Source organism: Triticum dicoccoides, chromosome 5A (genome assembly GCF_002162155.2).
Source record: "Triticum dicoccoides isolate Atlit2015 ecotype Zavitan chromosome 5A, WEW_v2.0, whole genome shotgun sequence".
Taxonomy (NCBI): Eukaryota; Viridiplantae; Streptophyta; class Magnoliopsida; order Poales; family Poaceae; genus Triticum; species Triticum dicoccoides.
Window position 1 is genome coordinate 568763279 of NC_041388.1, and position 27087 is coordinate 568790365.

Here is a 27087-nt window from a genome sequence, read left to right on the forward strand (position 1 = left end):
ATACTACCGAGGACGTAGGCCTGAGCAGCAACCGCACCGCCGACCAAGTAAGTAATCCTCTGGCCGAACACACCATCTTTCATTTATCATGACGTCATTCTGAGAAATCTCTCTTTGACCAGGACTGGCTAACAAAGGTGAAGATGATTTGGTGTTCGGCCCCGCTTCCTGAGGGTTTAGACAATCTGGTAATGGAAAAGGTGCTCGAGCTAGCGCCTTGCCCGGTGCCCTCAAAGGAAGATAAAGGGGGGAATAATGAGGGCAAAAGCGGGCCCCCACCGCTACCAATTCCAACTGAGGGAATAAGCGCCTCCATGAAGGAGGATAACCAAGGGGAAGAATCTGACATTCTCTCGCTCCAGGGAAGGAAGAGGACTGCCTCTGAAGAGCCGGAAACCAAGGCTTCCAAACGGGAGAAGAAGTCTCCACCAGAGGGTCCTGCCTCGGAGGGTGCTCTTGCCGCACAAAGTCCGCGCGGGGATCAGCCCTCTAATGAGCCGTAAGTGATAAAAAATGCTTAATAGTAAAGATATTATACCTTACTTCCGAGGAAAATAACGGAAGCGTTTATCTTGCAGTTCGAATCTTAGCCCTTCTCAACAGAGCTCGTCTTCACGGGATCTTCTTCTGGAGATGATGGAGAGCGAAACGCCTCCCCCGGACTCCCCCGCTCAAGAAGCGGGCGACCTTGAGGTGTCGTCGCGGAGGGCCTCCCCGGGTCCGGTGAGGCCAGAAGATAATCCTATGGTCACCCGAAGTCCCCAGTATCCGGCCCTTGAAGAGGGCAAACAAAAGAGTCTGGCGCCGTCTGGTATGCGGTCGAACGCACTGAGCGATCTGCTGAAGCGAGCGACCATCTTGGAAGAACACCGTATGTTGATGGGCACGATGATGGAAAGGATTTCATCCGCCGAAAGTGGGTTGCATGACGCCTTTATGAGTCTACTAACGGGTTTTGAGGTACGTAAAATGATATACATTTGTGATAGTACCGCACATTTTTAGGTGTGCCCTGTGTAGGTAGTAGCCCCTGAGACTCTAGTTGTCGCCGAGAACGGCGGCAAACAGAGGATCGTAGTCCCAGGTAATAACCATACCGCTTTTATGTGCAGGTGGTGGAAGCTCCGGTGGCTAGCCGGACTAATGAGTTTGCCGAACTAAAGCGGTAACTGGATGCGGCAGATGCCGACATCGAGCTTGTTAACAAGCGGCTTGACGAGGCATAGGGTAAGTGATGTTTTCTGGTGAATGTGACATAGGAAGAGCTGTGTGATGCCAGTATCTTTAATATGTTGTGACTGCAGATGGAGATGCCGGCGTGGAGACCCTTCAGGCGGAACTTGCCCGAGCCAAAGAACAAGCAAGGAGTAGTAATGCGGCTGCTTTGAAGGCGGCCGAAGAGTTGAGAGCCGAGAAGGCCGCGCATTGCGAGAGCAAAGAGATAATGGCCAAGATGGCTGTAAAGTTAAAAGACACTGCCGACCGTTGCCAGTTCCTTGAAGAAGAAAACCAAGCGAAGGCGACGGACCTTGAAAAGGCCATGATGGTGACCAAAGACACCCGCTCTGCTATGAGAGCGAGGAAGGAGGAGCTGCGTGAAGCCAGGGATATTGTGGCTGGGAAGCCCTTTATGCTGCGGAGGAAGTTCGGAGATCCGCGGTATGCCCCTATGGATCGGCTGTGGAGTTCGGTAGATGCATATCTGGACTTGGCGGCGAGTGCGGTCGATGTGGCTGAATACTTCCGAGATCAAACAAATCGTGAAGTGGACAAGCTATTCTGGTTGCAGTTTAACGTTCCAGAGCATCCGCTTCCATTGAATGATCAGCTAGCCGAATGGGCCGAACTCAATAGGTTGTCCAGACTCGCCATGAGGTCTGTCGTAGATCAGCTGTGGCCGGAAAGGCCAAAGCCGAACAGCTATTTTAGCCTAGTGCAGCAGTTCCTTGGTGCGGTGCCGCGCATCAATGCGATGAAGAGGTCGGCGTGCATAGAAGGCTCGCGGATGGCCCTTGCCCATGTCAAAGCATACTGGGCGGAGATGGATGCTACCACTGTTGCGGTGCAGGGTTCGGCCATAGGCCGAGTGGCTGCCGAGCACTATTTTGAAGAAGTTCTTGAGGGTGCTCGTTTGATAGAGGCCCAGTGCTCGAATAATATTATGTTTGAGTGACATGTATTCCCATTGTAAAAACAATGTTTTAGTAAATTTATCAAGGCTGTATTTATACTTTTGCCCAAAAGTAATATGATGCCTCCTGTGTGGCCATTTACGTATGTATATCCTGAAAGATTGCAGTCGTCGGCTTCAGCCCGCGCGCATATAATGCGGGGGTGTTCGCAGAAGACGCATGTTCACACTTAATCCAACGTCTTGGTCCTATTAAGGAGGTGATAGCGCAGCGAACTAGGCAACCGGACTATAATGCTTTAACACTTTCACTTAGCAAGAGGAGTTTGACAGTGGGGCTACTATATAGCCCCTGGTGGCTCCGCACTCACCCGAATTCGGGTGCGTACATGCCTGGCCGGGAAACGGCCCTTCGTTAAGGCGGAGGAATTCTAAGATTCCGATAGGTCATCGAGTGGTTGACCAGTCTCACTCTATATCATGACAGTCAGTTTTCGGCTTTCTCTACTGAGTTGTTCGTCCGGATGAACCAGGGCACAATCACAGTAGTTCTCCTGGTGCCGCCTTAGCCGCTAGAGCGGAATGTAAGGCAGCAAAACACAGGAGCCGGGCAAACCCAACATTTGAGCAAATACATGATTCGGAGCTGATGCATATAAGGCCAAACTCGCGACACCGAACACTCCCTAAGGTATTCGGTCTTTATGGTGTAAACCGGGGCTAAACAGTGCCCTTTGTAAGAAGCCCCTGGTGTCCAGGTACTTGCATTATTCTGACGTGGCCACATGCCAAGACGTCAGCATCCTTCTCAATTGTACTAAGAATCCGAGGGATGTGTATCAACAAGAGACAGTAAAAAAGGTTGACGCAGGGTCTTAATCTAGAAAGAATCCTTGGAACGGGTCCCTGCTACACGTCTGCGCCTGTGTCTCTGTTGTGCCGTATCCTGGACGGGTGTAGCACGATGGTCATTTATAAAAGAGAGGAACTTAGGTGAAAAGTTTTTGTGCAAAAAGGTAGGTTTAAAGAACCATGTACAATTCAAAATGAGTAAAAATTGCCACTTGTCTGCGCGCGTTGAGCCCCTTGTATTTGTAATAGGGGTGTGGCCATCAAACCTGTATGAATTACATATAGCTGCGTCGGACTCGTCTAACCGTGTCCGTAGTCTTGACGACCTATCGAATGCTTTAGTTGGTGAGGCCGTTTTAGTGTGCGGCTGCCAAGGCAGCCGCACTCTCTTCGGCACGCAGGGATCGCTCAATATTTCCATTTACTGTAATGATGCCACGTGGAACGGGCATCTTAAGCGTGAGGGAAGCGTAATGCGGTATTGCATTAAAGCGAGAGAAAGCTTCGCGTCCAACTAGTGCTTGATAGCCACTTTGGAACGGAGCAATGTGGAAGGTTAAATTTTCACTACGAAAGTTATCGGGGAAGCCGAATATAACCTCTAGTAGCAGGGAGCCCGTGCAATGAGCCACCGGGCCTGGCGTTACTCCTTTAAAGGTAGTATTGCTGTGGCAAATTTTCGTTGGGCTATCCCCATTTTGCGGATTGTGTCCTGATATATCAGGTTTAGACTACTGCCACCGTCCATCAGGACTCGTGTGAAGTTGTATCCGTCAATTATTGGATCTAATACCAAGGCAGCCCATCCTGCACGCCGGATACTTGCCGAGTAATCCTGATGGTCGAAGGTGATCGGTTGAGACGGCCAGTGGAAGAACTCCACGGTGATAGGCCCTTGGGCATATTTATCTGGGAGTGCCACTTTGTTTCTCCCCTTTATCACGTGTAACGCATTTACTGTTTGACTTCTGGTGGAAATTACTTCTGTTCCCTAGTGCTTTGCTTGCGAGGCTCATCCTCGTCTTCGCTTGGTGTATCCTGCCCCTTATGTTTGGCGTTGAGCTTGCCGGACTGCTTGAAGACCCAACATTCTCTATGGGTATGATTTGCAGGTTTATCGGGGGTGCTATGGATCTGACATATTTGGTCCAGAATTTTGTTTAGGCTGGATAGTTCATCTCGGGCACCTTTAGAGGGTGGCTTTTGCTGACCTGGCCGAGAGCTTCTGAATCCGGCGTTTACCGCCGTGCTCTTCGGGTTGTCTTCTTTATTCCGGCGCTTATTATTTTTGCTGCGTCGTGATTTCCCATTTCCATCTCTAACTTCGGATGTACTTGGGTCGCTGGTGCTGCATCGGGCTAGCCAGCTGTCCTCGCCCCCGCAAAAGCGGGTCATGAGGCTTGTTAATGCTGCCATTGTTCTCGGCTTTTCTTGGCCGAGGTGTCTGGCAAGCCATTCATCTTGGACGCTGTGTTTAAAAGCTGCCAAGGCTTCGGCGTCCGGACAGTTGACTATTTGGTTCTTTTTAGTAAGAAACATGTTCCAAAGCTTTCGGGCTGACTCTCCGGGCTGTTGAGTTATATGACTTAAATCGTCCACATCCGGAGGTCGGACATAAGTCCCTTGAAAATTTGCCCGAAAAGCGTCTTCGAGCTCTTCCCAGCTTCCCATGGAGCTTTCGGGGAGGCTTTTATTCCAGTGCCGAGCTGGCCCTTTGAGTTTGAGGGGTAAATACTTAATGGCGTGGAGATCATCTCCTCGAGCCATATGGATATGGAGGATATAGTCCTCAATCCAGACCCCAGGGTCTGTTGTTCCGTCGTATGCCTCTATGTTTACGAGTTTGAATCCCTTTGGAAATTCATGGTCCAGCACCTCGTCGGTGAAACATAGGGGGTGTGCGGCACCCCTATATCTAGGTGTACCGCATTGTTCGGATGTTTGTTGTGTTGCATCATATGCTGGAGCGCGCTTGTGTGGTCCATAGATGGTTGCGCCGTCCTTTTGATGCGAGCCCTTGCGTGGATCGCGTATTGGCTTATGTGTGGCGTTGTGTGCCGCTCTATGTTGGCCGTGAGGTCGTCTATCCGGCCAGATGGCCGTTTTAATTTTTGGTTGTGGGGGTTCTAAGGCCTCCTCATCGAATTCAGGTAGCAACTTCCGCTTCGGGTAGCTCTTGGTGGGGCGATTACCACCATACTTCGCTGCTGTGTTGAGTACATTACTCCATCTGATTCTGAGTGTGTCTTGTGCAGCCTTGAGCCTTTGCTTCTGCTTTTTTAGACTCCTTGCGGTGGCAACAAGCCTTTGACGGGCATTCTGTTGCTCCGGATGTCTGTCCGGTGTGATGTCGTCCGGACTATTATCTTTGACAGAGTCGGGTTGTTCGGTTTGATTCTCCGTGTTGCCGTGGTCCGGCGATGGTTCACCCTGCTCTAACGCTGGGTCTATATGATCATTGTTTCTGCTGAGGTGGGATTTGGAGTGGTACTTACGCCACCGCTTTGACTCCGTCTCGAGGGGATAACCCTTCGTTGCGTCCTTCCATTCCTCATCGTCGTTTTCTTTTGGTGTGTCCACCATGTATACGTCATGTGATGAAGTGGGCATCCAATGCCCTGTGGGCAGTGGTTCCTGTTCGTCTCCTGCATCGTCGTCCATACCGTCGATGTCTTCGGAGTCGAAGTCGAGCATGTCAGTTAAGTCATCGAAAGTGGCTACTAAGTGGGTGGTGGGTCGGCGGCGAATTTCTTCGTCATCCGCATCCCAATCCTGCCAGACATAGTTTGGCCAGGACTCTCCTAACAAGGAGAGATATTTTAATGAATTCAGTATTTCGCCGAAGGGCAAGTGCTGAAAGATATCCGCGGAGGTGAACTCCATGATTGGCGCCCAGTCGGATTTGATTGGCACGGGTGCAGGCGGTTCGGAGTCCATGGCCGGGGAAGGATCCGGCAGTTTGGCAACACGGCTCTCGTGAAGGGTAAGGTCAATATTCGGCTCGATCGCCGCTGAGGATACTGCCTCCATGATGGGGTCTATCCACCCGTCCATGGATGGCGCAACCGGTTCCAAATTGAGGCTCGGAGCGGTTGCCGGTGCGATCTCCTGAATATGTTCTGATGGTAGAGCTAAATCATACTCATCGTGACCGCGTGGCGCACAAGGCAGGGGCTCGAATCCGTCGAAGATCAAGTCTCCACGGATATTGGCCTTGTAATTTAAGCTTCCAAACCTGACCTGCTGGCCAGGGGCGTAGCTTTCGATTTGCTCCAGATGGCGAAGCGAGTTGGCTCGCGGTGTGAAGCAGCCGAACACAAAGATCTGTCCGGGGAGAAAAGTCTCACCTTGGACTGCATCGCTATCGATGATAGAAGGAGCCATCAAGCCTAACTGCGACGACACAGAGGAACTCTCAATGAAAGCACCAATGTCGGTGTCAAAACCGGCGGATCTCGGGTAGGGGATCCCGAACTGTGCGTCTAAGACACATGGTAACAGGAGGCAGGGGATACGATGTTTTACCCAGGTTCAGGCCCTCTTGATGGAGGTAAAACCCTACGTCCTGCTTGATTTATTCTTGATGGTATGGGTATTACAAGAGTTGATCTACCACGAGATCGGAGAGGCTAAACCCTAGAAGCTAGCCTATGGTATGATTGTATGTTGTCCTACAGACTAAAACCCTCCGGTTTATATAGACACCGGAGAGGGTTAGGGTTACACAAGGTCGGTTACAAAGGAGGAGATATCCGTATTAGTACTGCCTAGCTTGCCTTCTACGCCAAGTAGAGTCCCATCCGGACACGAGACGAAGTCTTCAATCTTGTATCTTCATAGTCCAACAGTCCGGCCAAAGGATATAGTCTGGCTGTCCGGAGACCCCCTAATCCAGGACTCCCTCAGGCCCCCTGGTACTCCTCCGGCCTCAACTCCAACTCTATATATTCTGTCCGGGGAGAAAAAATCAGAGAGAAGGATTCATCGCGTTTTATGATACAGAGCCGCCGCCAAGCCGTAAACTCTCTCGGGAGGGCTGATCTAGAGTCCGTTCGGGGCTCCGGAGAGGGGAATCCGTCGCCATCGTCATCATCAACCTTCCTCCATCACCAATTTCATGATGCTCACCTCCGTGCGTGAGTAATTCCATCGTAAGCTTGCTGGACGATGATGGGTTGGATGAGATTTATCATGTAATCGAGTTAGTTTTGTTAGGGTTTGATCCCTAGTGTCCACTATGTTCTGAGATTGATGTTGCTATGACTTTGCTATGCTTAATGCTTTTCACTAGGGCCCGAGTGCCATGATTTCAGATCTGAACCTATTATGTTTTCATGAATATATGTGAGTTCTTGATCCTATCTTGCAAGTCTATAGTCACCTATTATGTGTTATGATCCGTTAACCCCGAAGTGACAATAATCGGGATACTTACCGGTGATGACCGTAGTTTGAGGAGTTCATGTATTCACTATGTGTTAATGCTTTGGTCCAGTACTCTATTAAAAGGAGGCCTTAATATCCCTTAGTTTCCAATAGGACCCCGCTGCCACGGGAGGGTGGGACAAAAGATGTCATGCACTACAAAAAAAATACACTTCCGTGATGATACGTGTTTGTCACAGTAGGTCGCTTTTTTGTCATGCATGTACATCCATGACAAATTTATGACAGAATCAAGATAGTCATACATGTGCTTTCGTAGAAGTGTTCCTTGACATTACCAAAATTATCATCACGGAAGTGTCCACTTCCATGACAATAAATCGCGCATCACAGAAGTGCTTTCGTCAAGGGTGACCGACACGTGGCGTCCACCGTAACGGGGCGCGTTTAAGCTATCGGGTCGGGTTTTGGATCCGATAACCCGTTAACAGCCCCGACCAATGGGGATTTTCCACATGTAAATCATCATTGGCTAGAGGAAACACGTGTCGGCTCATCGTTGGGACAGATGTCATCCACTCACTGGATAGAAGGCGCCTATGATAGGTCGACACATGGCACAACCCAACAGTGGCCCATTCCTGTGAAAAGGCTGGCCCATTTGACTTGGTCAAAAGCTGGTGGGCCGGCCCATGGAAAGCCTATTAACGACCTGTTCGCATATAGCCCATTAACAGCCCGCTAACCCAAGGCTCGTTACGCCCTATCCGATTTAGGCCCAGTAGCGTCATCTGGGCCGTCCAATATGATTCCAGCCCATTTTCACTTCTGGCCCATGTATAGCCCATGACGTCTTTCGGCCCATATGAGGCCCTTTGTAACTCTTGGCCCATTAGCGGCCCGTGCTGAAACTGGCCCGTAATGAACAGTGTATTACTTTACACACATTAACGGCCTGTGGTGAAACTGGCTCGTAATGAACACTGTATCACTTTATACCCATTAACGGCCCGTCATTCCATTGGGCCATTTCCAGCGCAAGTTAACTTTCGACCTTCTGAGGGCCCATTTATTCTTGGGCTCATTTGCAGCATTCGGTTACTTATGGCCCATTACTGTCATTTTCTGTTTGTGGGCCAAATTCAGCCCGTCGTTACAGTCGGCCCATTTGTGGACCATTAGTCTGTTGGGCCATTTTCATAGCATCACCAAATACGGCCTATTAACGGCCCGTTATGGTCAGCCCATAAAACATACGATTTCCATTAAAGGCCCGTCTACGGCCTATTAAAGGTCCGTACAAGACCCATAAATGAGCCGGCGGCCCATGGATCCTACGAGACGTACAAGGCCCATGGATCCTACGAGACGTAGAAGGCCCATGGATCCTATGAGACGTAGAAGGCCCATGGATCCTACGAGACGTAGAAGGCCCATGGATCCGACGGCCCGTGAAGGGCCATGGTCGGGCGAATTGGCCCCCGTTTGAACGATATAGCATATTCAAAGAATTATCCTACTCAATACTATCACCTCTAAAAAGCCTACCCTATTACAACAAAGAGATAAAGGCATAGAAAGGTAGAATAATCCTACACTATACAATAAAGAAATTACAGCCGATTATACCCACTGGGCATTATGGTTCGGCACAGGTGATAATAAAGCATACACAAACAGCAAATTACATACACTGGGCAAATATAGCTCATACATCATGGACGCGCATCAACTTAACTCCATTTGAACTATAATCTCTTCAGAAAATAGGATTGGCTGGTTTCAGATAGCACAGATTTCAGTCTGCAAAATCTCCAATTCCTTCATGGTTACCTCAGTGTCTTGTTTCATTTTTTTGACTCCTCCATCTAATACCTGCATGTCCAGTCTCAACTTGTTGATTATACGTTGACAATCATGTACACATTGTCTTGCCACCTCTAGTTGATGCTCGAGAACATCAGCACATTCCAATTCCAATCCATAATCATTCAGTAATGGCCATGCTGCACTGCTCGCAGATCTTTGTGTTGATGTCACTTCATCCTAAAATGTTTCTGTAAGTACACATGACTAGGCCAAAAATATAGTTACAACAGTGAAGCGAACAAGACATTATTTTGTACTACATCGAAAAATAGGACTAACAATGATGTTATACGTCACTTTAAAAAAATGTTACACGTCATGAAGCATAAGCAGGTGATATTTTAAAAATTATAAAAAAGATAGTCTGTGCAGCCTGCATACAGAAATCCCTCTTAGCTCACCAGAGGAGCATGATGTTGGGGCCCAATCGAAAACACAGACAAGTTACAAATTTAGACATCACGTTGCATATAAGTAAGCAAGCAATTGGCCATTCTGTGCCTCAATTAAAGTCTTGGGGAGCATAATGAACAACAGAGGGTTTCATACAAACATACTACAGCAGGCAAAAACTATTCACTCATTAGCGTAGTATAAACTAGATAGTGAGCCTCATGCAATAATAGTTGGTTAATAGACTTCAAAGCTTCAGGCACACTTCGGCAGAGTTTAAATGGTAAGGCCTTTAATTATGTCAACTAATAGTGATACAAGTACCAAACATCGTGTCACGACCAGGTTTTCCGGGTAATAATTTCCAGAAAAGACCGTCGTGCTCATCAGCCCCAGGATTACTGTTAGCTGATGAGGCTCCAACTTGATACAGAAATTTCAAGCAGAAAACAAATTATGTAGTACAAGGCCATTCTGGCCTGTGAGTACAACAAATGGTTTCTAGTGGTTGATGGCGGAAGCGGTCTGTGGATCATCAGTGTCTATGGGACTCCATTTCCCACGGGAACAGCTGACCAGGTTAATTCCTATCTTCGCGAGGCTGCTATCTCCATTGAGTGGGTTCCGGGGCTGGCATCGCGTCGCTCATCTCCGTGCAAGATAATCTGGCCAAGACAATAGCCAGGGACAAGCTAGTGAGTACTTTGAATGTACTCGCAAACATTATGAACACAGGTATAATATAACAATGATGTGCTGAAAATATTTTATGCTCATGACGTCAGTCACAATAGATAAATGAAACTCTGATGCGTGCAAGCAAGTTATTTATAAAATTGCAATAACATGGTAGTATAAAAACTTATGAAACAAATAATCAAGTAATGCCACAGTCGGGCGTCTGAGCGACGCCACATAAAGGGCTTTAAAAGAAATGCCACAGTCGGGCGTCTGAGCGACGCCACATAAAGGGCTTTAAAAGGAATGCCACAGTCGGGCGTCTGAGCGACACCACATAAAGGGCTTTAAAAGAAATGCCACAGTCGGGCGTCTGAGCGACACCACATAAAGGGCTTTAAAAGAAATGCCACAGTCGGGCGTCTGAGCGACGCCACATAAAGGGCTTTAAAAGAAACAATCATAATGAATATCCCGGAGGTAGAACCATCCCAGAGATATTCGGTAATAACAATAATATCACGGGTTAGTCAACAATAATAATAATCATCATAGATATCACAAGTCACGGGTAGTAATTCCATTTTCTGGTTAACAGTTTCACCTCCGTAGACCGACACTAAGACCGACACCTAACCCATCCCAGACTGTAATCCTTAACCATGGACACGGCTATTCGAATAGGTTTATTCTCTGCAGAGGATGTACTCTTTACCCACGAGTAACGGATTTCTTTAGTCCAGCAGGACTAATTCCGTCTACGGTCTTTTTGTTGAAAACACACCTAACTTGCACACACCAGCTTATCTCACACGTGTCTGGAATCACCCACGACACCTGTTAAGCAACTCTAAGTGGGGAGGCTACAACCTCGCGTAGCATGGGATCGAATTTATATTGCGCGCTCTAAGGGGTGGCCTCCCCTCTCGGTCCCAACCGGAAACACCCATGCCCCCGGACCAGGTGGCCTGCCTACCAGCTACAACCGGTATCTTCCACCATGGCCTCTCTGTACGGTGTGTGCTAGAAAGAGGTTGACAACTTACTGAACCGTACTCTACTTGCTGTAGAGACGAGTGGTAGTACGAAACAAGTATGGGGTTACTGGAACAAGACTCGATCTACGGTCGACTCAGGAGGTTAAAGTATTCCCTGCATGATTGGTATAACAAATATAATCCATCCAACAGAGTCACCGCTCATATCACCTTGCCATGCCATATCAGACATAACCGTCCCGACGGAGACCGGCGACAAACTCATACCTACCCAAGGCAGAGGTTTTCCCGGTTTCCTGCCGGTATGCATTCAAGGCATATGAGGGTGATTATCATCACAAGTGTGTTCGTTTCCAACAGCATGGAAATCAATAACATGCACCCAGGCATATGATCATATCACATGAAATAACAAGTCCTTCAAAATACGGTGGTGTTATAAATGCATCAACAATCACACCAAAAATATTATGCCGGGGTTCAGAATGCTTGCCTTCAATGTGTGGAAAGGCAGGGTGCTCTCCAAACTTTTGAAAGTTCCTTCTCTTTCCCAAAATCCTATTTAAAAATATACTTGAATTAACACATATTTCAAAAACAGAACAAAAAAGTTGTTTGAAATTTTTTCAAATAAATCTTAAAATAAACTAGATCAATTTTGAGGAAGGTAGGAAAAAGAATCAACTCATTTGGAGTTATATTTAAAAAGTTATAGCCAGTCAAAGATTTGGTCAAAATCTGTTTTTTTTAAAAAAAATAGAAAAAGAAAACGTTTCGGCAGAATACGTCTTCGAAAACGGGAGACGTACTTAGGGTCTTTACGCTTCCACTTAAACGCGTGGAGGCGGAGCTGGGTCACCGACAGTGGGCCCGCCTGGCCCACTGGTCAGGTTTGACCAGTCGCCGCGCGTCGTCTCCCTCCTCTGCCCGAGCAGAGCGGGGCTCCGGCGATCGTCGCCGGCGTTTGGCTGCTCCTCGCGGGCCCCCGAGGGTGGGGATGGATCCGCACGGCTGGGGCGGTTCTCCCGGTGGTCGTAGGGTTGCTGGGGAAGGAGTAAATCACCGGCGGCGAGCTCCGCGGCGAAGGGAAGCTTCGGTGGCAAAGTGATTTGTTGGCGGCGACGGCTCCCGATCAAAATTAAGTAGGGGGTTGGGTTCACAGGGGAATGAGGAAGTTCTTGGTGGAGAGAACGGAGAGGGGGAGGTACTGGAGGTGCCGGATTGGCTGGGGCGGTGGCGGTGGCAGGAGTTGCCGGAGATGAGGAAGACGGCGTTTCCCTGACGATTGCGGGCTATGGGGGTTCCATGGGGGTAGCCTGAGATCGCGTGCGTGCTCAGAGGGGCTCGGGGTGTCCATTTATAGTGCGACGAGGTCGGTTCCGCGGCGGTGGATAAGGGCGGCCGGCGAACCGCCGTTCTGTAGCTGCAGGGGAACGTGGCGGCGACGAGAGCTAGGCGACACCCTTGTGGATGAGCTCACACTGCTCCAGGGGCCAGGTGGCGAGCGTGATAGGCTTTGGCGGCGCCGACATGGGCAGAGGCTGCCGGGCGGCGGCGGCGGCTAGCGCTTGGCCTGCCGGGCGCGGCGGGGGCTGCTTGGCGCGTTGCTGCGAGGAGGGGAGCGCGTGGCGTGGTGCTGCAGAGAGGGCCAAAGCCGTGGGGCCAGCGTGTCGGCCCGTGTGCGCGGCATGCAATATGCGCGCTCTGGGCGCGCCCAACGCACGCACACCAGATGTTCGACACAATGCCGAGGCATGCTACAGGTCGCAGGTGAGGATGGGATTTACCAGATCGAGGTTAGGAGCAACGGGGAGTCTAGTGGACATGCTAGTTTGATCAAAGGTGCAAGTTTACAGTGCAATGCCAAAACTCATGTCAAAACTGATCATGCTCTCCAGGTGTTTGATAAAATGCCAATGGCACCTAGGCATGTCTTGGAGTGGCCAAAAACTCCAGATGGGGGTCTCTTTAGAAGAATAAGAGGGTGGTGTGGTTATTTGGACAAAAGGGGAAACTTGCTAGTGCAATTTTTACAAAACTTCAATTCTGGACAGGAAATAAATGACATTATTTCATGAACCAAAAATGATCCAAAAGGTGCATGCTCTTGGACTTAAGGGTTTAACATGGGGGACTACAAGTAGGAGAAATAATCAAGGGTATAGGAGCAACTAAAATGGTGGTTGCTGTACAAATCCTCAAATTGGACCAGAATGGAAATGAGGTTGATCCACACAAATTTTTCAAAGAACATAAATAGGTTTTTGCACAAAGTGAAACAATAGGCTCCTACTGACCTCCCTTAATTTTGGTAGAAGTTTTAAAGAAATATTTAAATAGGTTGTAGTGCAAAATGCACTCTGGACCAGAGAAGAAAAATTGAGTGCAGGGCTCAAAATATTTCATGAATGAAATATATTTTTGCATAATAGTGATTTAAAAACATCACATGACATCTCCAAATTTTTATGGGAATATTAAGTGAATTTATCAAATGGTTGTAGTTCAAATAAGGCCATTTAACCTAGAAAACCCTTTTCAAGAAAATAAAGATCAAGCAACTTAATTATTTAATTAGTTACACTGATAACAGGAAAGTTTTTCTTGAGAGGTTAAACAAGTCCAACAACATTTTTGAAAAGTTTTCTCTCTGGGAAAAACTCATCATAACAGGGAAGGAAATGATTTAAACAAAAGTCAAAATGGAGCTCAAAAATCCAAAGTTTTAGATCCTGGCAAAATTTTAATTTAATAAAACAAGACTAAATTTTTTTGGGGTGTCACAATACTATCCCCCTTAAGAAAAATCTCGTCCTCGAGATTTGCTAAAAGCGGTGTTAAGAAAATAATTTACGCAATAAAGATGTGGCTACAGTGAGGGGGCAATAAGTGGTGAAAAACCACAGTATGAAAAACTGGGGCTGCGCGGAAAAGTCTACGGTCCGGGACAAAAAACGGGCGATTTCTACGCTGGATATAAATTTAGGATAACTCCTAAATTTAGATATACGCTGGTTGTACCCGAGAGCACAGTGCTCTCTCTGGCCGACAGGTGGACCTGGGGTCCACTGTCAGTCTCCTCTTCTTCTCCCTCTGGCCCTTTCTTCCTCCTCTCTCCCGCGCGCTTTCTCCATCGGCGACGCCTAGTGTGTAGGGCATCTAGGCCGTACCGTGGTAGTGCGCGGCGTGCTAGCTGCTGGTGCAGCGTGCACTCACCTCGCGGGCCAGCGCACTGTCGGCACTGCCCGCGGATTCGACTCCGAACACCGGCGATCGGCGACGAGCGGCGTTGGTGGACTTCGCCCACCGTACACCGAGCTCGAGCTATAAAAACGGCCGGGGTACCTCTCTTTTCTTCCTCACATCTGGCCTCACTTCTCCTTCTCCTTCTTTCTCCATTACTGCTTACAGAAGCTCGGTCGAGGCTCTAATGGCGGAGGCGATGCCGGGCTGGTTTGTGATCCTGATATGCGGAGGGCTGGCGACGCTGCTGGGGCTCTCTGTGCTCCTGTGCGCGATAATCTTCGACGAGTATCGCGATGCTGCGGCTCGGGTGTTGGCTCTCCGCGGTGGTGGCGATCATGAGGAGTAGATGGAGTGTGTCGGGTGCTAACTGTTGTTAGGGGGTGATTAGCTGGATGTAACACCGTTGCAAAATTTTGCAAACAGTGTATGTGTCCGAATGATTATGGTTGTGAGTCTGCTCGTGGTGCTGAGTGAAATTAAATAATCCACGTCGTGAGAAAGTGTAGATGTAGCAACTCAGGGAAAAGAAAATCTCACTCCAGGGTTTTGCGAGGGGAAAACAGTTAATTTAAAGGAACATCAACCACAACAAAAACTACACACATTAGCAGAAGCCAAATAATTGACTCGTCATACAAACTCAGGGTATTACGCATAAGTCACACACATAAATAAATGCAGCAAAGAACAAATACAGCAGTGACGTCTAAAAAGAAAACGGTAACTGGACGGGGTCCTGATAAAATGTCTTTGGTAAAGGAATACACTCCTCTCCTATCGGAGGAAGTGGATTGACCAGTCGATGTATGCGTCTCTCCGTGTCGGGTCTCAGTGGTCTGCCGATGGCAACCTGAGGATTTAAATCTGTGAGGCTCTGGAGATAATCCATCACTCGCTGGTTTAAATGCTCTTGAGCAATGATGTACTGGATAAGGTTGGCCAGAACTGGGTCTCTCTCAATACGTCCACCGGGAAAAGATGTTACTTCTCCGGGTGCTGCACGACTCGGAAAGTAATAATATCCTCGTTCGCGGGCATAGGGTACTGCGGATCGAAGACGAGCAATCGCTTCTTTCGCAGCAGCCTCTATGGCCAAGTGTGGGGTTGGCATAGATTTCCCCACGAAGGAAACTTCTATTGGATCTTGGTTGGGGTCTACAAGAGGAATGTGTACTGCTGCCCAATATTCCGAGGTGGATGGGGTGATCCTTGATTTGAACAGCTCGTACTGGGGTGGCTGGGTAGAACCCATGGTACAGCGGGTAAAATCCCACAATAATTTGACAAAGCTACCTGGGGTTGCATCTGGGGTTCTCGGATGAATGCTGGGGTTCGGCATGACAGGAAAAAGCGTGAGTGTTGTGCACAAAGTGAGGGTTGCTGGGTAAGGTCACAAGGTGGCCTTTATATAGCAATGGAGTCGGATCGTTTTACCGTGGTGAAAGGTAATAAATTTGCCAGCATAGCTCCAAAGGTCGGGTCAGTGTCAGAGATACACATATCTCATAAAGAGACGTGTTACTGTGGTTGTCGTCGGGTTGGTTTTGGTAGTTGTGCCCGGAAAAATATGCAACTATGCGCTGACCAAATATGCAAGGCTACTATTAAAATAGAGGCACAAAGACAGGCTGCGTTAATATACGCAGTCGCATGATTACAAAGCGATGATACATTGAAACTTGGTGCTACTCATACTGCTTAGTCTACTTCGTTTAAGTCTAAACGGGCGTGCCTGGTGGATGCCGAGGCTTCTCCACGTGTCTCTCTGCCGGGATTAGTCGGAGATGGCGGAGGAACTGCAGGGTCGGGGTAGTGAGAATGACCATCACGGGGATTGTTGGCCACAACCCCGTTGGAGTGTGCTCCCAAAATGCGACAAAGCACCTCTGGGGTTATCGCAGCACCTTGGCCGATGGCTGGGGCAGATCTCGGGGTCTCAATCGGTTGTCCAAACAGCACGACTGGGTTGTCGGTGTTGGGCTCGTTTTCTTCTCTCGCCGGGGCTCGACGAACCAGCTCTCCACGAGCTGCAATTAGATCAATGGTGATCTGGTCGAACAGTGCCTCTAGTGCACTTACATAACGCACTAGGTGCAACAATGCGGGGTCCGTCTCGTGATCTCCATTGGCAACTTGGGGTGGTCTACCATACCCTTCACGTCTGGGATAGTAGTGGAATGAGCGACAGTTAACTCTGGGCGACAAGTGCCTGAGATGAACTATAGCCTCTCGAGCGGCTAGCTGGATGGCTTGTGGCTCAAAGGAAGTTGTTCTTCCGGTGAACCGGTAGGGACGCTCGGGTGCTAGACTCCTACCGTAAATGTGCACAGTGGCCCAGAATTGGCGGTCTTCACCGTTCATGGGTCCTTGATACACAACATATTCTGGTGGCTCCTCTAACGCGTAGGCACGACGGGTGAGGTTTGCGAGGATGGTCACAAAACCTCCAAGGTTGGTTGCTGTGGTTTCGTTGTGCACTATAGGTCCAGGCATTGTGGCTCGGTTTGGGGTAGCGACTGTGTGTGCTGGTTTGGGGCTAGCGCGCCCCTTTTTATGGGAAAAAGGGGACGAAATCTTCCTTCGCACGCTTGCGAGAAAAGACTATTTAGGGGCCGGTCACTGGCACATGAGTGACAGGTTAGGTTGATAGGTTGGGCACCGACTGCCAAAAGGTGTTGGGTCACTGTGTGGCTATCTTGCACGAGAAGCTTGGCTGGGGTTTGGTTAAGGTCTGGTGGGTTGGTTTGCCTAAGTTTATTGACCTGGCTAAGATAGGATTAGCCAATGGTCAGCCTGGCTCTGATACCAAGTCTGTCACGACCGGGTTTTCCGGGTAATAATTTCCAGAAAACACCGTCGTGCTCATCAGCCCCAGGATTACTGTTAGCTGATGAGGCTCCAACTTGATACAGAAATTTCAAGCAGAAAACAAATTATGTAGTACAAGGCCATTCTGGCCTGTGAGTACAACAAATGGTTTCTAGTGGTTGATGGCGGAAGCGGTCTGTGGATCATCAGTGTCTATGGGACTCCATTTCCCACGGGAACAGCTGACCAGGTTAATTCCTATCTTCGCGAGGCTGCTATCTCCATTGAGTGGGTTCCGGGGCTGGCATCGCGTCGCTCATCTCCGTGCAAGATAATCTGGCCAAGACAATAGCCAGGGACAAGCCAGTGAGTACTTTGAATGTACTCGCAAACATTATGAACACAGGTATAATATAACAATGATGTGCTGAAAATATTTTATGCTCATGACGTCAGTCACAATAGATAAATGAAACTCTGATGCGTGCAAGCAAGTTATTTATAAAATTGCAATAACATGGTAGTATAAAAACTTATGAAACAAATAATCAAGTAATGCCACAGTCGGGCGTCTGAGCGACGCCACATAAAGGGCTTTAAAAGAAATGCCACAGTCGGGCGTCTGAGCGACGCCACATAAAGGGCTTTAAAAGGAATGCCACAGTCGGGCGTCTGAGCGACACCACATAAAGGGCTTTAAAAGAAATGCCACAGTCGGGCGTCTGAGCGACGCCACATAAAGGGCTTTAAAAGAAACAATCATAATGAATATCCCGGAGGTAGAACCATCCCAGAGATATTCGGTAATAACAATAATATCACGGGTTAGTCAACAATAATAATAATCATCATAGATATCACAAGTCACGGGTAGTAATTCCATTTTCTGGTTAACAGTTTCACCTCCGAAGACCGACACTAAGACCGACACCTGACCCATCCCAGACTGTAATCCTTAACCATGGACACGGCTATTCGAATAGGTTTATTCTCTGCAGAGGATGTACTCTTTACCCACGAGTAACGGATTTCTTTAGTCCAGCAGGACTAATTCCGTCTACGGTCTTTTTGTTGAAAACACACCTAACTTGCACACACCAGCTTATCTCACACGTGTCTGGAATCACCCACGACACCTGTTAAGCAACTCTAAGTGGGGAGGCTACAACCTCGCGTAGCATGGGATCGAATTTATATCGCGCGCTCTAAGGGGTGGCATCCCCTCTCGGTCCCAACCGGAAACACCCATGCCCCCGGACCAGGTGGCCTGCCTACCAGCTACAACCGGTATCTTCCACCATGGCCTCTCTGTACGGTGTGTGCTAGAAAGAGGTTGACAACTTACTGAACCGTACTCTACTTGCTGTAGAGACGAGTGGTAGTACGAAACAAGTATGGGGTTACTGGAACAAGACTCGATCTACGGTCGACTCAGGAGGTTAAAGTATTCCCTGCATGATTAGTATAACAAATATAATCCATCCAACAGAGTCACCGCTCATATCACCTTGCCATGCCATATCAGACATAACCGTCCCGACGGAGACCGGCGACAAACTCATACCTACCCAAGGCAGAGGTTTTCCCGGTTTCCTGCCGGTATGCATTCAAGGCATATGAGGGTGATTATCATCACAAGTGTGTTCGTTTCCAACAGCATGGAAATCAATAACATGCACCCAGGCATATGATCATATCACATGAAATAACAAGTCCTTCAAAATACGGTGGTGTTATAAATGCATCAACGATCACACCAAAAATATTATGCCGGGGTTCAGAATGCTTGCCTTCAATGTGTGGAAAGGCAGGGTGCTCTCCAAACTTTTGAAAGTTCCTTCTCTTTCCCAAAATCCTATTTAAAAATATACTTGAATTAACACATATTTCAAAAACAGAACAAAAAAGTTGTTTGAAAATTTTTTCAAATAAATCTTAAAATAAACTAGATCAATTTTGAGGAAGGTAGGAAAAAGAATCAACTCATTTGGAGTTATATTTAAAAAGTTATAGCCAGTCAAAGATTTGGTCAAAATCTGTTTTTAAAAAAAATAGAAAAAGAAAACGTTTCGGCAGAATACGTCTTCGAAAACGGGAGACGTACTTAGGGTCTTTACGCTTCCACTTAAACGCGTGGAGGCGGAGCTGGGTCACCGACAGTGGGCCCGCCTGGCCCACTGGTCAGGTTTGACCAGTCGCCGCGCGTCGTCTCCCTCCTCTGCCCGAGCAGAGCGGGGCTCCGGCGATCGTCGTCGGCGTTTGGCTGCTCCTCGCGGGCCCCCGAGGGTGGGGATGGATCCGCACGGCTGGGGCGGTTCTCCCGGTGGTCGTAGGGTTGCTGGGGAAGGAGTAAATCACCGGCGGCGAGCTCCGCGGCGGAGGGAAGCTTCGGTGGCAAAGTGATTTGTTGGCGGCGACGGCTCCCGATCAAAATTAAGTAGGGGGTTGGGTTCACAGGGGAATGAGGAAGTTCTTGGTGGAGAGAACGGAGAGGGGGAGGTACTGGAGGTGCCGGATTGGCTGGGGCGGTGGCGGCGGCAGGAGTTGCCGGAGATGAGGAAGACGGCGTTTCCCTGACGATTGCGGGCTATGGGGGTTCCATGGGGGTAGCCTGAGATTGCGTGCGTGCTCAGAGGGGCTCGGGGTGTCCATTTATAGTGCGACGAGGTCGGTTCCGCGGCGGTGGATAAGGGCGGCCGGCGAACCGCCGTTCTGTAGCTGCAGGGGAACGTGGCGGCGACGAGAGCTAGGCGACACCCTTGTGGATGAGCTCGCACTGCTCCAGGGGCCAGGTGGCGAGCGTGATAGGCTTTGGCGGCGCCGACATGGGCAGAGGCTGCCGGGCGGCGGCGGCGGCTAGCGCTTGGCCTGCCGGGCGCGGCGGGGGCTGCTTGGCGCGTTGCTGCGAGGAGGGGAGCGCGTGGCGTGGTGCTGCAGAGAGGGCCAAAGCCATGGGGCCAGCGTGTCGGCCCGTGTGCGCGGCATGCAATATGCGCGCTCTGGGCGCGCCCAGCGCACGCACACCAGATGTTCGACACAATGCCGAGGCATGCTACAGGTCGCAGGTGAGGATGGGATTTACCAGATCGAGGTTAGGAGCAACGGGGAGTCTAGTGGACATGCTAGTTTGATCAAAGGTGCAAGTTTACAGTGCAATGCCAAAACTCATGTCAAAACTGATCATGCTCTCCAGGTGTTTGATAAAATGCCAATGGCACCTAGGCATGTCTTGGAGTGGCCAAAAACTCCAGATGGGGGTCTCTTTAGAAGAATAAGAGGGTGGTGTGGTTATTTGGACAAAAGGGGAAACTTGCTAGTGCAATTTTTACAAAACTTCAATTCTGGACAGGAAATAAATGACATTATTTCATGAACCAAAAATGATCCAAAAGGTGCATGCTCTTGGACTTAAGGGTTTAACATGGGGGACTACAAGTAGGAGAAATAATCAAGGGTATAGGAGCAACTAAAATGGTGGTTGTTGTACAAATCCTCAAATTGGACCAGAATGGAAATGAGGTTGATCCACTCAAATTTTTCAAAGAACATAAATAGGTTTTTGCACAAAGTGAAACAATAGGCTCCTACTGACCTCCCTTAATTTTGGTAGAAGTTTTAAAGAAATATTTAAATAGGTTGTAGTGCAAAATGCACTCTGGACCAGAGAAGAAAAATTGAGTGCAGGGCTCAAAATATTTCATGAATGAAATATATTTTTGCATAATAATGATTTAAAAACATCACATGACATCTCCAAATTTTTATGGGAATATTAAGTGAATTTATCAAATGGTTGTAGTTCAAATAAGGCCATTTAACCTAGAAAACCCTTTTCAAGAAAATAAAGATCAAGCAACTTAATTATTTAATTAGTTACACTGATAACAGGAAAGTTTTTCTTGAGAGGTTAAACAAGTCCAACAACATTTTTGAAAAGTTTTCTCTCTGGGAAAAACTCATCATAACAGGGAAGGAAATGATTTAAACAAAAGTCAAAATGGAGCTCAAAAATCCAAAGTTTTAGATCCTGGCAAAATTTTAATTTAATAAAACAAGACTAAATTTTTTTGGGGTGTCACACATCGGGCATTATTATTTGGGCATCTCATTAACCGAGGACAAATAAAGCAATTGAAAAGAGAAAATTAACTATGCCTACAGTGACTTACCTTAGCAGGTTGAAGAGGCTCAGCGCAGCTCCTACTTCTCTTGCAAGGCTCCTTCCTAACATCTTGTACTTGGAAATCCTCAATCTTATCTTCATTGCACCCCCTCTGCAAGGTGACACAAACTAGTTACTCGTCTCCTTGGAAGATAAATATGCATACTTTCCAGTCTGTGAACATAAAAGGATGAGATTATAACAAAACAACACCACATAATTATGTCAACTAGTTACTCGTCTCCTTGGAAGATAAATATGCATACTTTCCTAACATACTTGCCTACTGTAGTGTACAGCCAAACCTTTATGTCACCTATGAGTTAGACAAGGCCCCACTACAGCAGCCCTTAGTGTTTAAATCGTTGACAAGCTCTGTTAGAGTGTTAGGTCAAGAACAGTAAGTAATCAAAGCAAACAGTCCTAGTATGGCTGGCTGATGCAAACAAGCAATTGAACAGATGTGTGAGCAAATCTTACATATCAAGAAAAGAAGCAAAGAAGGAGGCTTAAAGACCATCACTTGGCTGACCAGATTTAAGCGGCATTTAAACATCATGTGCAACGTATGAACTAACATAAACATTGCATATTCCAGATTCTACAATGGAATGCACATGTATTTGGTTATGCCATGTATGATGATGCCTAAATGTACAGATAGCAGGCAGGAGTGATTCATCATTGCACGCACAATTGAATTGCAGGTTAAGGGCCAGTTCGATTCCGCCTTTTCAGGGCATATTGTCAAAATAAGCCATAAAAGATGTAAAGAAGTCATTTTTGAGTTATGGGCTTGGGCTTAACTAATTTCGCTTTGGAGGGGGGTGTTTCGGGTAGAACCTCACTAAAAATTGAAGGGAAGGGGAATAGTGAAATGACTCTGTTGTCTGCCTATATTACACTCAAAATGCAACTGCTAATGCCCGTGTCACACCTGACCCTCAAGTAAAAACAAACACACAAGCATTCATTGCCCTGCCCGCTTGAATCTCCTCTCCCCTTTCCCTCTACCTCGATCCCCTGCCTGCAGCACTAGGGTTCCTCCAGCGAGCCGTCGCCACTGGTCCCATCTGGCCTTGTCCTCGACGATGCTATGTACAGCTAGGCTACATGGCCGGCGGGTAGGGGCAAATCTCCCTGGCTTCTCCTCCCTTTGGCGCCGCCCCTCATTCTCATGGTCTCCAGCAGCTGCTCCACTGTGGTTCGTCTAACACACTACTCCAGCGGGCGCTGCGCAACTACGGCTGATGCCACACTGCGGCAGAAGGCACCTTATTCCCCCTCCCCTCCTCCCAGGCCATGGCCTTGAGGTGCTGCTGAAGGATGAGCTCATCCAACAAGGTGAGGATCTCCTCTGATTTTTTGCCAAATTTTCATTCTGATCCACTATACGATGAATTGATATGAGCTGCTTCTGCTGCTGCTATATGATGCATTGCTATGAGCTGCTCCTGCTGCTGCTATATGATGAATTGCTATGAGCTGCTGCTGCTGTATGATGAGTTGCTATGAGCTGCTGCTGCTGCTATATGATGAATTGCTATGAGCTGCTGCTGCTATATGATGAGTTGCTACAAGCTGCTCCTCCTGCTGCTATATGATGAGTTGCTACAAGCTGCTCCTGCTGCTGCTATATGATGAATTGCTATGAGTTGCTCCTGCTGCTGCTATATGATGAATTGCTATGAGCTGCTCCTGCCACTGCTATATGATGAATTGATATGAGCTGCTGCTGGTATATGATGAATTGCAGACTGCTGCTGTTGTATGATGAGTTGCTATGAGCTGCTGCTGCTATATGATGCTTTCAGGTGGTGCTTCTATACGATAATAACCAGCCACTTGGACCATCGAATTTCAATAAATAATTGTTCTTCATTTAAATGTGGGTCATGCGTTCTTCATTTAAATTAGGCAATGGGATCTCTATGGAAAACATTGACCAAAGTAGATTGTGCCAAGTAGATGGTATCTTTGTATTTGCATTTTGAGCAAATAGTGATGGTCTTTTTTCCTATCATATTAATTACTGCACTGGGTTCAATTTGTGATGTTTGCAAGTCAAATTAATTTCCATATGGGCAGCAAAATGAAAAAAATATAATGCAATCTAGACTTTCCACTGATCATACCAAAGATAAGCTGAAAACGCAATGAAAAGAACTGGTTGGCTTATTACATGGAGCTTATATTCACCAGGTGCTTATTTTCTTAGGATAACTCGTAATAATTGTCCCTAAGAAACTTGGCTAATAGAACTGGCATACAAATAACATGTCATGATGATTGCAATGGAGGAGTGACGTACCATGGCACACTATATAGGCTCACCGCTGCCTCTCCTTTTTTTGCGATGTTCCATGAAATTGCCACATACATCTTGTACTTTTTCATTGTGTAACCATATCTGCAAGTTGACACAGCTAATTTTAGACATCTCTACATGATACTACATTGCATATCCCTTGCGCATATTTAAACCACAAATTAACGATTGTGTGCGTACCATAAACTAGCCATGACTCTGTATGCTGGACTAGCAGGCACTCTAAGGGAGCCTAATGTAGTGCACTGGAATTCCTACATGCCACCTACGATTTTGTGTAATGTACTGCCCCTGTTCCTAAATATATGTATTTGTAGAGATTCCAGTATGGACCACATACAGATGTATATAGATGCATTCTCGAGTGTAGATTCACTCATTTTGCTCCGTATGTAGCCTATAGTGGAATCTCTAGAAAGACTTATATTTAGGAACGGAGGTACGAGGTAGTATCATGTATGACATCTACATATCTAATTTAGCAGCCAGTAGTAGAAATCATTGTCTGCACAAAGGGATTACTGGTCGAAAATCCTAGCAAAGAACGCTGGCAGGCACAAAACAATACAAAAGAGAGAGACACGCTTACAAGATCATAGCAATGCCTTAGTCCAGGATCTTGGTTGGCCAAGCTGTTAGATCCATAAGAAACATCGTCCTTGTAGTTTTTGCCAGCTGCATAACAGGTAACAGCGACCGGTTAGTATATATGAAGTACATCGGGCAGGTGATGCTGGGCGGGTTTAAAGGTGACAAGTACCTAGGCCGTGGCGGGTGCTTGGCATCTCTCCAGACTGTGGGAATCAGGTTAGAAACGTTGAGGGTGATGACGCTGCGCTGGCTGTCAGGGTCCGGTAAGGAGATCTAGAACCGTCGAGTAGGGTGTTTATGGAGCGGCTCCGGTAGGGTGGACTACGGTGTGGGCGAAGCGGATCTATGGCCGTGGACGAGGGCGTATGTGAAGTTGCTCCAGTGGTTGGGTTAAGGATGGTGTCGATGATGCGGATCTGCGGCCGTGGACAGGGCGTCAGAAGCTGCTCCGGTGGTTGGGTTAAGGGTGGTGTCGACGATGCGGGTCTGCCGTCGTGGATGGGGCGTCAGAAGCTGCTCCACTAGGTTGGATGAGGGTGCGAGGAAGCGGATCTGAGGCCGTGGACTTGTGAGTTGGCAAAGCGGCCCCGATAGGGTTGAGGAAGGTGTCGGCAAAGCGGCTTCGGTAGGGTTGAGGAAGGTGTCGGCGAAGAGGATCAGAGGCCGTCGACGGGGCGTCGGTGGGGCGGCTCCCGAGGGTGTGGATGAAGCGTCTCCGGTGGGGAGTACGAATGAGCCGCTGCAGATGCGCGGCGGTTGACGAGAGTACCAGCGAAGCAGATCCGGCGTTGTGGACAAGGCCGGCACTGAATGGGTTGTGGTACAGTGGTGGATGAGCAGTCTACTTGTTTCTAGGGAAGGTGGGAGGGGTAGATGCGGCCGCAAAAGCAGATCCGGCGAGGTGGACGCCGCTGGCAGTGAATGGGCTATGGTACGCCGGTGGATGAGCGGTCTAGGGTTTCAAGAGGGGAGGGGAGAAAGGGCGATGAAGTACGGATAGCGTGATGTAAGATGCTCTGGTGTTGTGGAGTTAGTCGTTTTTGTGGGGGGGGGGAGGAAATGGGGATTCCGTGTAGTGGGGGAACCGGAAGTTACCAAAGCAGCCCCGACCTATCATGTAGATGAGGGCGGTATTGTAACTGTTGGTCTCCGTGCACCAAGGACAAAAGGGGGATTTCGCATGCTAAAGACTAAGGTGGCCGAAATTTTAGAAGGAGGTGGGAGATTTTGCCGCCCGTGGGATCGTTCGTATCCAGTTTCAACTAATTTTGGACCGTGCTAGTGGGAAGGTCATGCTAGACTGTGTACACGGGGCACGCGTCAGCAGTTAATAACTGGTGTGAAGTCCGCCCCAGAAAAAAGACAATAACTCAGGATGATGCGCCGATAACTTGGACGTTCACACGGGCGCGGCCAATCGTACGGGCGTAGTGGCGCGTTCACAGAAAAAGGGATCAAACGCTCAACCTATGTATTTCTCGTGTAAATAGATAATTTAGTGCCATTGGTTATTTACTTTAAACATAATGCATTGACGTGTTAGTGTAGAGGCGAACAAAAAGAAATGGATATTGTAGTCAGCTACTTAAAAGTGTTACCTCATATGATTACATAGCCTCCATTTCATAAATTGCGTACCCGTTGAATTCACATATGAATATTACATACATTACTTCAAAATAGAAACTTAAATCATCCAAGACTAATGAATTTGAATGCAAGAGTAACAATGGTACATGTTAATGATAGCTACATTGGTTGTTTGAAGAAACATCACTGTAACTTTGGCATGCACAACTAAAAAGGCTTATTTAAATAGAAAATAATATGATATGTGAGTGTCCAATCTTTATAGCGTTGAATCGATATTGTACCTTTGGCCACGATACGAAGTAGATATTGACTTATGTTCAAGCGATGCACGTCCACGATCGCTAGATAGTGATACGTGAATGAATTGTGCAATCTCTCTCACACGCATACATATCCCATTTCCCTGTGGGCATCGGAATCACACACGCGCACTTTGTATATTTCTCTCCCTCCGTCAGGGTTAAATTCGTCTTTCTACCCCGTCCTAGAAGTCTCGCACGCAGAAACACACACGCTCTCTATGTCTAACACGCCCACCCCTTTAATTCCGCCCACCCACAGCCACTAATGCCTCTCACACATATGCTATCTACCTATCCCTTAATATAGCTAGATATGTGTCACGCAAACTCCTTCTCCCTACTAGCAAGATGCCCATGCGTTGCACGGAACATCAAGATGCATTTGTATGAGAAGTTTATCTTGTGGGAGAAAAGGATGAACGAGGGAATGCCTTATTTGCAAATGCGGAGAGGGGTGTGGGTATCTTTTTGCAAAATTGCCATAGTTTCCTTCCTGTCCGTCGGATATAAATCGGATGGCCTATATTGTAGGATGGCAGGAACACCATCATCACCAACTCTGTTTTTTTATAAGAGTAGAGATATGTGAGTGTCACTGCCCCCCCCCCACACACACACCCACACTTCCCAACACCGAAGGAGTAGGGTGACACCTCGATTTTGATACTAATCTGTCGACTGGCTTCTCTCTCAAACATACACACACACACACACACACACACACACACACACACTACCCGGCACCGAAG